This window comes from Heterodontus francisci, chromosome 34 (genome assembly GCF_036365525.1).
Source record: "Heterodontus francisci isolate sHetFra1 chromosome 34, sHetFra1.hap1, whole genome shotgun sequence".
In the NCBI taxonomy this organism is placed as follows: domain Eukaryota; kingdom Metazoa; phylum Chordata; class Chondrichthyes; order Heterodontiformes; family Heterodontidae; genus Heterodontus; species Heterodontus francisci.
Genome location: NC_090404.1, coordinates 41,514,916 through 41,524,142, shown reverse-complemented (window position 1 = coordinate 41,524,142; position 9,227 = coordinate 41,514,916).

The window sequence follows — 9,227 nt, the reverse complement described above, 5'->3', positions numbered from 1 at the left end:
TGCAGTTGGAAGCTCATCTTGGGATCACATATGATCCCAAGGTTATGAATGGACTGGTTTAGCCTCAGACAGTTGCCAGGGAGAAGGATAAAGTTGGTGCCTAGGGACTGAAGTTCGTGGCAGGAACTGAAGACTTCCCAATCTTTAATTGGAGGAAATTTCTGTTCATCCAGTAGTGGATGTCAGGCAGTCAGGATGGTGTGTGACTTGGAGGGGAACTTTGAGGTGATGGTGTTCACATACACCTGCTACCCTGATCCTTCTAGATGCTGGAAGTTGAGGGTTTGGGAGGTTCTTTTCAAAGTTCTGGTCCAATTGTACACACATAGAATCACCCTCCTCTCCTCCCTCCCTCTCTTTTTTCTCCTCTCCCTCCTTCCTCCTTTAGAGGGCAGAGTCTTGTGTAGGTCCAGACTGGTTGGCAGGTTCCCTTCCCTGAAGGACATTAGTGAACCAGTTGGGGTTGTACATCAATCCAGCAGCTTTCATGGTCACTTTTTCCTATTGCCAGTCCCATGAATTACCAGATTCATTCAGCTCCATTTCACAACCTGCCTTTGTGTTTTTGTGGCTTTTCTCACAGACATTTTTTCCATTTTCAAGCAATTTGACAGGGTTTTAGAAGAGGAGGATTTGCAGTTGTGAAATGCAAAGCAAACATTTGATCGGGTTCTGAAGGACTTGCCCAATATATCGTAAGCCAGATATCACTGGATTTTGAACATGGAAGGAAAAAGCACTGATCACAGTGGGGAGAAACTGTACATGTGTTCTGTGTGTGGATGAGGTTTCAGCCGATTATCGGGCCTGTCGAAACACAAGTGCAGTCACATGGGAAGAAACTATGTAAATATGGGAACTGTGGAAAGGATTGAATTATCCATTTGAGCTGGAAACCCATCCATGCAGTCACACGGAAGACTGGAGGATAGCAAATGTTGTTCCCTTGTTCAGGAAGGGGAGCAGAGACAGCCCTGGTAATTATAGACCTGTGAGCCTTACTTCGGTTGTGGGTAAAATGTTGGAAAGGTTATAAGAGATAGGATTTATAATCATCTTGAAAAGAATAAGTTCATTAGCGATAGTCAGCATGGTTTTGTGAAGGGTAGGTCGTGCCTCACAAACCTTATTGAGTTTTTCGAGAAGGTGACCAAACAGGTGACCAATGAGGGTAAAGCCGTGGATGTTGTGTATATGGATTTCAGTAAGGCGTTTGATAAGGTTCCCCACGGTAGGCTATTGCAGAAAATACGGAAGCATGGGATTGAAGGTGATTTAGAGCTTTGGACACCATGCAGAGTACTGGGCTAATGGGAAGATTCTTGGTAGTGTAGATGAGCAGAGAGATCTTGGTGACCAGGTACATAAATCCCTGAAAGTTGCCACCCAGGTTAATAGGGCTGTTAAGAAGGCATATGGTGTGTTAGCTTTTATTAGTAGGGGGATCAAGTTTCGGAGCCACGAGGTCATGCTGCAGCTGTACAAAACTCTGGTGCGGCCGCACCTGGAGTATTGCGTGCAGTTCTAGTCACTGCATTATAGGAAGGATGTGGAATCTTTGGAAAGGGTGCAGAGGAGATTTACTAGGATGTTGCCTGGTATGGAGGGAAGGTCGTACAAGGAAAGGCTGAGGGACTTGAGGTTGTTTTCGTTAGAGAGAAGGAGGAGGAGAGGTGACTGAATAGAGACATATAAGATAATCAGAGGGTTAGATAGGGTGGATAGTGAGAGTCTATTTCCCCGGATGGTGATGACAAACACGAGGGGACCTAGCTTTAAGTTGAGGGGTGATAGATATAGGACAGATGTCAGAGGTAGTTTCTTTACTTAGATACTAGTAGGGGCGTGGAACGCCCTGCCTGCAACAGTAGTAGACTCGCCAACATTAAGGGCATTTAAGTGGTCATTGGATAGACATATGGATGAAAATGGAATAGTGTAGGTCAGATGGTTTCACAGGTCGGCGCAACATCGAGGGCCGAAGGGCCTGTACTGCGCTGTAATGTTCTATGTCCTTGTGTCTCTCCAAGTTGGATGGTCAGTTGAAGCCTCATCTACACACAGAACACGTGTATGTTTTCTCCCCTCTGTGAATGGTGTAATGTCTTTTCAGGCTGTGTAACTGGTGAAAGCTCAGTCACAGTCTGTGCACTGGAACACTCTCACTCGGGTGTGGGTGCCTTGCAGTTTTTCCAGTCACACTGATGTTTGAAATCTTTTCCCACAGACAGAACAAACATTTCTTGTTCCACATTCAAAGTCCGATGATATTCAGGTGCTGATGAATCGAATGATTCTTTCAGATCTTGATGTGATGCTTGGTTTAAGTTTTCCCGTCTGCTAATCCTTCTCTTCTCATACCCTGTTATAACGGAGGTTATAACTCTAAGTGCAGGATAGAAATTCAGAGCAGACAATTCTGGCTTCAATGCAACATTTTTCCTCTTTTGTTCCCCAAAGCTGTAAATCCCCGTCTCACAGCTCTCCCTCCTCCCTGGGCATCCAAACCCATGACATCATCTGCACGATTTCTTTGCTCCGCTGACAGTTTTCTCCCTCCCTCTACTCTGGCTGGGTTCAGTATTCCAGCCCCTGTTTGCTGAGTGAGAAACAAATCAAAGAATCAATGATTTTCCCTCCTGCTCACTGGGACACTAGAGCCCCGCCCACTCTCAGTGCCGGCAATATGATGGAAACGCATGCGCACCTCCCTCTGCTCAAGATGGCGGTGCCGAAACCCTCCCGGCTTCCTTTGGAGAGGTGGCAACCGTTAACCTGGGCAACTCAGGGAATACCCCGGAGGCGCAAATGCTGGAACTGGAGCTACTTATTCGGGGCTTGAGGCCTACACCAGGTGTTTTTGAAGCCTCTCCGGCCGCCCGCCGGTTCTCCTGTGCCCCCTCAACTCTTACCCGCTGCAAATGCGTCCTCCAGAGAACGCTTGCGGCTGTGATCATACAGACAATACGCATGCTCGAAATACTGTCCAGTACTGCACCTGCGCACTGTGCTCCTGTGGAATGAACAGGGCAGATTCATAGATCGCTGGGAATGCTGGGTAACAGTCCCGCCATTGGAAGCCCAAATTAATGCTTACAAATTGCATTCTGTGGTCGGATTGTAATTAAATTATTGGGCTGACCTTCCAAGATGGCTGTGTCGAAGGGAATTATTGCGTGATTGAGGGAGTATGACCATGACTGAGAGTCTTTCAGTGTGTATGTGGAGTGGATAGAGATGTTTTTCACTGTTAACAATACCCTCGAAGATAACAATACCCTAGGGCAGCACAGTGGCACAGTGGTTAGCACCGCAGCCTCACAGCCTCCAGGGACCCGGGTTCGATTCTGGGTACTGCCTGTTTGCAGGTTTGCAAGTTCTCCCTGTGTGGGTTTTCTCCGGTTTCCTCCCACAAGCAGGTTGATAGGTAAATTGGCCATTATAAATTGTCATTAGTGTAGGTGGCAGGGAAATATTGGAACAGGTGGGGATGTTTGGTCGGAATATGAATATGGGATTAGTGTAGGATTAGTACAAATGGGTGGTTGATGTTCGGCCCAGACTTGGTGGGCTGAAGGGCCTGTTTCAGTGCTGTATCTCTAATCTAATCTAAAATCCTGATAATGTTGCTGTCAACCAGGCAGTGTGGGAAAAGACAGAGGGATATTTTTGACTGAAGCAGGCCCGGAATGTATGAGATGCTCAATACTTTTCTCACCCCAGCAAAACCAAAGGACACGCCGATGAAGGACATGTTGATTAAGCTTGAGCAGCATTACAATCCTAAATCATTGAAGATTGCAGAAATCTATCAGTTTGGAACAAGGAATCAGCTGCCCAATGAGGACATTGGGGAGTTTATTGTGGCCTTCCAAAAGCTGTCACTTCATTGTGAAGTTTGGAGAATTTCAAGAGCGTGTGTTGTGTGACAGATTTGGTTCCAGATTAAAGGGTGAGCAAATTCACGGTAAGTTGATGACATTGCCAAAGGTGAGTTTTGACATAGCTTTTCAAACAGCACTGTCCATGGACATGGCTGAATTTGACTCGAGAGAAGTGAGAGTTAACAACCGTCAATCATCTGCTGAAGTAAATAAGCTGCATATGAGTAAGCAGAAGATCCCAATGACGGCAACTGTTGGTGTTCAAGTGGGTGTTGCTAGTAAGAAAACGGGAGGAGGCCATCAGGGGAGTAGCAGTGGTTAAATAAAATCCTGTTACCGGTGTTGAGGCCAACATTGAGCCCAGAATTGTCCCGTTGTGAAGGCAGAGTGCTATAGCTGCAAGAAGAAGGGTCATCTTGCCAAGGCATGTCGCAAGAAGGTCATCGGTGAAAACACAGGCAGGAGGAAACATCATTCACTGCATACGGTTGTCAAACAGCAGCAGGTTGATGAGGCATCATTTGATATCCATGTGATCAGAAGCACAAGGATGTCCAATGAAAATTCACAGAGCATCGTGGTCCAAGTATCATTGGATGAAGCTCCAGTAAACTGCAGCAACTCACGAAGGCTCCTTCGACAGCACCTTCCAAACCCGCGACCTCGATCACCTATAAAGACAAGGACAGCAGATGCATGGGGACACCACCGCCTGCAAGTTTCCTTCCAAGCCACACACCATCCTGACTTGGAGCTATGTCACCATTGCTTCACTGTCACTGGGTCAAAATCCTGGAACTCCCTTCCAACAGCACTGTTGGTGTCCCTAAACCCCAACGATTGCAGCAGTTCAAGAAGGGAGCTCACCACCACCATCACCTTCTCAAGGGCAATTAGGGTTGGCAAAGAATGCTGGCGTTGCCAGCGATGCCCACGTCCCACAAACGACTAAATACAACATGGAGGTCAACACAGGTGCATCAGTTAGTATAATTCCAGAGTCGCTGTGACGTGAAAAGTTGAGTCAACATCCGCTGGAAAAATCATGAGTAGAGTTAAACAGTTATGGAGGAGAGAAAATTTCCCAAATTGGAAGTGTATTGGTTGCGGTCACATACAATGAGCAGTGTGCAAAATTGACCATCATTGTTGTGAAAGGTGAAAAACCAGCCTTGTTTGGAAGAAACTGGTTAGCAGCACTTAAGTTAAATATGAGCGAGCTTTTTTGTATTGAGGTGACATTCATATCTCAACATGAAGTACCCTAAGGTGTTCAGTGAAATCTGCAAATCAATTCAAGGATACAAGGCTAACATACAAGCTCGGGAGAATGCAAGTTCGGTGTATTGTCAGCTGAATCCAGTACCCTATGCTCTAAGAGAGGAGGTGAAGCAAGAACTGAAATGACTTGAGACTGAGAACATTATCTCTAAGGTCGAGCAGAGTAATTGGGCTATTCCCATAGTGGAAGCACCAAAGTCAGATGGTGGTGTAAGAGTATGCTCTGAGTATAAGGTAACCATCAACAGATACTGGAAAGTAATCCACCCAATAACTTGACAAACATGGAGCATCTGTTCACGACGTTGACAGGAAGCCAGACTTTTTCAAATTTCGATCTGACAAATGCCTATCTGCAGCTTGAGTCAGACGCTGAGTCTGAGTCATTCTTGACTATCATTACACACATGGGTCTATTTCAGTTTCACAGGCTGCCATTTGGTGTTTCTTCAGTCCGTGGAATTTTGTAAGGAATGGAGCTAGTAGTGTGTTATTTGGATGACATTCATATTCGTGCTCCAAACAAGCAAACCTATGACGGCAGATGAAAGAGGTGTTCCAACGCTTGGAAAAGCATGGAGTTCAGATGACAGAACACAAATGTGAAATGTTTCAAAATTCTGTAATGCACTTGGGTCACAAAGTAGACAAGAATGGGTTGCATGCTACCAAGTGTAAAGATCAAGTAATTAGAAATGCGCCACACCCTCAGTTCACATCTGATCTCAGATCTTTTTTGAACCTCATAAATTACTGCGGTAAATTCATACCAGATCTGGCAACATTATTGCATCCATTGAATGAACTCTTGAGGAAGGGTTTCCGTGGAATTGGACAAAGGAGGGTGATGAGGCATTCAAATGGCATAAAAGTCAACTTGTGGAGGGTGTGATGCTTATGCATTACGATGTGCTCAGAGATTAAACGAACATGTGATTCCTCTCCATACAGAGCAGTTTTTTGTAACTCGTTCCTGGGATGTGGCCTTCAGACGAAGACGAGTTTCCAGTCACAGCAGATGACATTGGTTGAACAACTCGTCGGGGCTCCATATTGGCAAAGGGTGTACAAATATAACACAAATGAGTGGGAAACACAGATACTGGATTTAGAATACAGGCCATTTTTTACGCATAAGAATGAGTTGTCGGTTGATCAAATTTATGTCATGCAGGGAGCGAGAGTAGTAATCCCTGGAAAGTACATATTGCAGTTGCTATGTGATCTTCATGATGATCACTTAGGGATGTGTTTGACGAAGAGTCTAGTGAGGAGATATCTTTGGTGGCCAGAGTTAGAGAAGGACATTGGAAACATAGTGAAATCATCTGGAACATGTCAAGCAGTAGAAAGGAAGCCGCCATCGCCAAGTGGCTCCTCTTCCTCTGATGTCACCTCACAATTATTTTTTTCTCCTCTTCTGGTCAGTTCAGACTCACTGATCACAGCTCTCTTCACTGCTGAGCTGCTTCACATTGCTCCCTGTCTCTAAACTTTGTGCTCTAGGTAAAGCTCGAACTCACAGCCTTGGCATTCCTCGCTAATTGCACTGCTGTGTAAGTACCATGCGTTAACCAACTGCGCCACTGGAATCCCAGTTTAATATATTTAACATGGTGAACTGCAGGCTAGTTGGCCTAACATCAGTGGTCGGGAAAATGCTCTCATCGATGTTCAAGAAAGTCTGAACGAGCACTTAGAAAATCATAGTCTGATCAAACAAAGTCAACATGGTTTTACGAAAGGGAAATCTTGCTTGACAAATTTATTACAGAATGCTGAGGATGTAACTAGAAGGGTAGATAAAGGGGAACCAGGAAATACCAGGAACCAGGAGTTACTCGGGGTGGTGTCCTAGGCCCAACCATCTTCAGATGCTTCATCAATGAATTTCCCTCCATCATAAGTTCAGAAGTGGGGATGCTCACCGATAATTGAATAAAGTTCAATACCATTCTCGATGCCTCAGATTCTGAAGCAGTCCAGGTTCACATGCAACAACACCTGGACGACATTTAGGCTTGGGCTGATAAGTGGCAAGTAACATCCACACCACCCAAGTGCCAGTCAATTATCATCTCCAATAACAGAGAATCTAAACATCTCCCCCTGACATTCAATGGCATTATCATCGCTGAATCCCCCACCATCAACATCCTGGGGATCAGCCTTGCCCAGAAACCTGGAACAGCGATAAACATACTGTGGCTGCAAGAGTGGGTCAGGGGCTGGAAATTCTGCAACATCTTCTGACTCCCCAAAACCTGTCCACCATCAAGTAGTCAGAAGTCAGGAATGTGATTGAATATTCTCCACTTGCCTGCATAATTTCAGTCACAACAGTACTCCAGAAGTTCAACACCAGCCAAGACGAAGCAACCCGCTTCATCACCACCCTATCTACCATCTTAAACATTCAATTCCTCCAGTATGATGCACAGTGGCAGCAGTGTGTACCATATACAAGATGCAGTGCAGCAATTCACCAATGCTCCTTTCACAACTCCTTGCAAACTCACAACCAGTATCACCTGGAAGGACGAAAGCAGTAGATGCATGGGAACACCACCAACTGCATGCCTCCCTCCAAGTCACACAACATCCTGACTTGGAACTATATTGCTGAGTCAAAATCCTGGAACTCCCTCCCTAACAGCACTGTGCATGTACCTCACCATATGGACTTCAGCGGTTAAATAGGCAGCTCACTACCACCTTCCCAAGTGCAATTAGGGATGGGAAGTAAATGCCAGCATTGCCAGGGACCCTCATATCCCAATAATGAAGAAGAAAAAGAATGGATAATGATCTGAGGAAAAAAATGTGCAGAGCTGCATGGAAAAGGCGGGTGTGTTGGACCAGCTGAGTTGCTCTTGCAGAGAGCCTGCATTAATATAAAGGGCAGAAACACCTCCTTCTGTGCTGTAACAATTTTATGATTCAATTCTATTCTGTTATATAAAGGAGACGTTTTGCTCCAACTACACAATTTGCTGGTTAGACCACACCTGGAATACTGTGTATAGTTTTGGTCTCAGCCCTTTATAAAGGATACACATTTGCCTTGGAAACAGGGTAGTGAAAATTCACCAGAATGTAGCCAAGGCTCTCATGGTTAAATTATGAGGTGCGATTCATTCAAGCAGGCCTGCATTCCTTGGAATATCGGAGGTTAATGGGTGATTTGATTGAGTATTTTAGGATTAGGAAATGAATTAGTAGGGGAAATAGAGAGAAACTTCTTTTTTCACTTGTTGCTTTAAATGTGGTGCGTTGTGCTCTCATCTTGAATCGTAGAATAACAGAATTATAGAAAGTATAAGGTGCAGAAAGAGGCCACTTGGCCCATTGCGTCTGTGCAGTCAAAAAATGATCCGCACCTTCTATTCCCACCTTCCAGCATTTGGTTAGTAGCCCTGAAGATTATGACACTTGAGATGCATATCTAGACTCCACTTAAATGAGTCGAGCGTTTCTACCTCAACTACCCTTTCAGGCAGTGAGTTCCAGACCGCCACCACTCTCTGGATGAAAAGATTGTTCCTCATCTCCCCTCTAATTTTTATACCAATGACTTTAAATCTATGCCCCGAGTCACTGACCTCTCTGCTAAAGTAAATAGGCCATTCACCTCCAATCTATTCAGGCCCCTCAACATTTTGTCCATTTCAATCAGATCTCCCCTCAGCCATCTCTGTTCCAAGAACAACCTCAAAATAAAGTAACAGCCCCATTTCCCAAAGCATTTCTAAAGATTCACAAAGCTGGAGACTAGATTTTCCTTTTGGAACTTTTCGATTTTACACACTCCCAAGTGCAAATAGTTTCCAAAACAGCCTCGCGGTCCTTCAACTTGCATCATGCCCAGGGATGAGGAAATGCAGTGATGTGGAGATTCAGGACACGTGGCGGCCAAATACAAAGCAGCTGTAAGCAGGAAGGCCACCAGACAAAGGACTGGAAGTAGAGTAAGTGCTGCAACCTGTGTGATGAGGACACCTGGACAAGACCTACCCACAAACGGAGCCTCAGTTACACACAGGCAGAAATAATCAAGGAAGA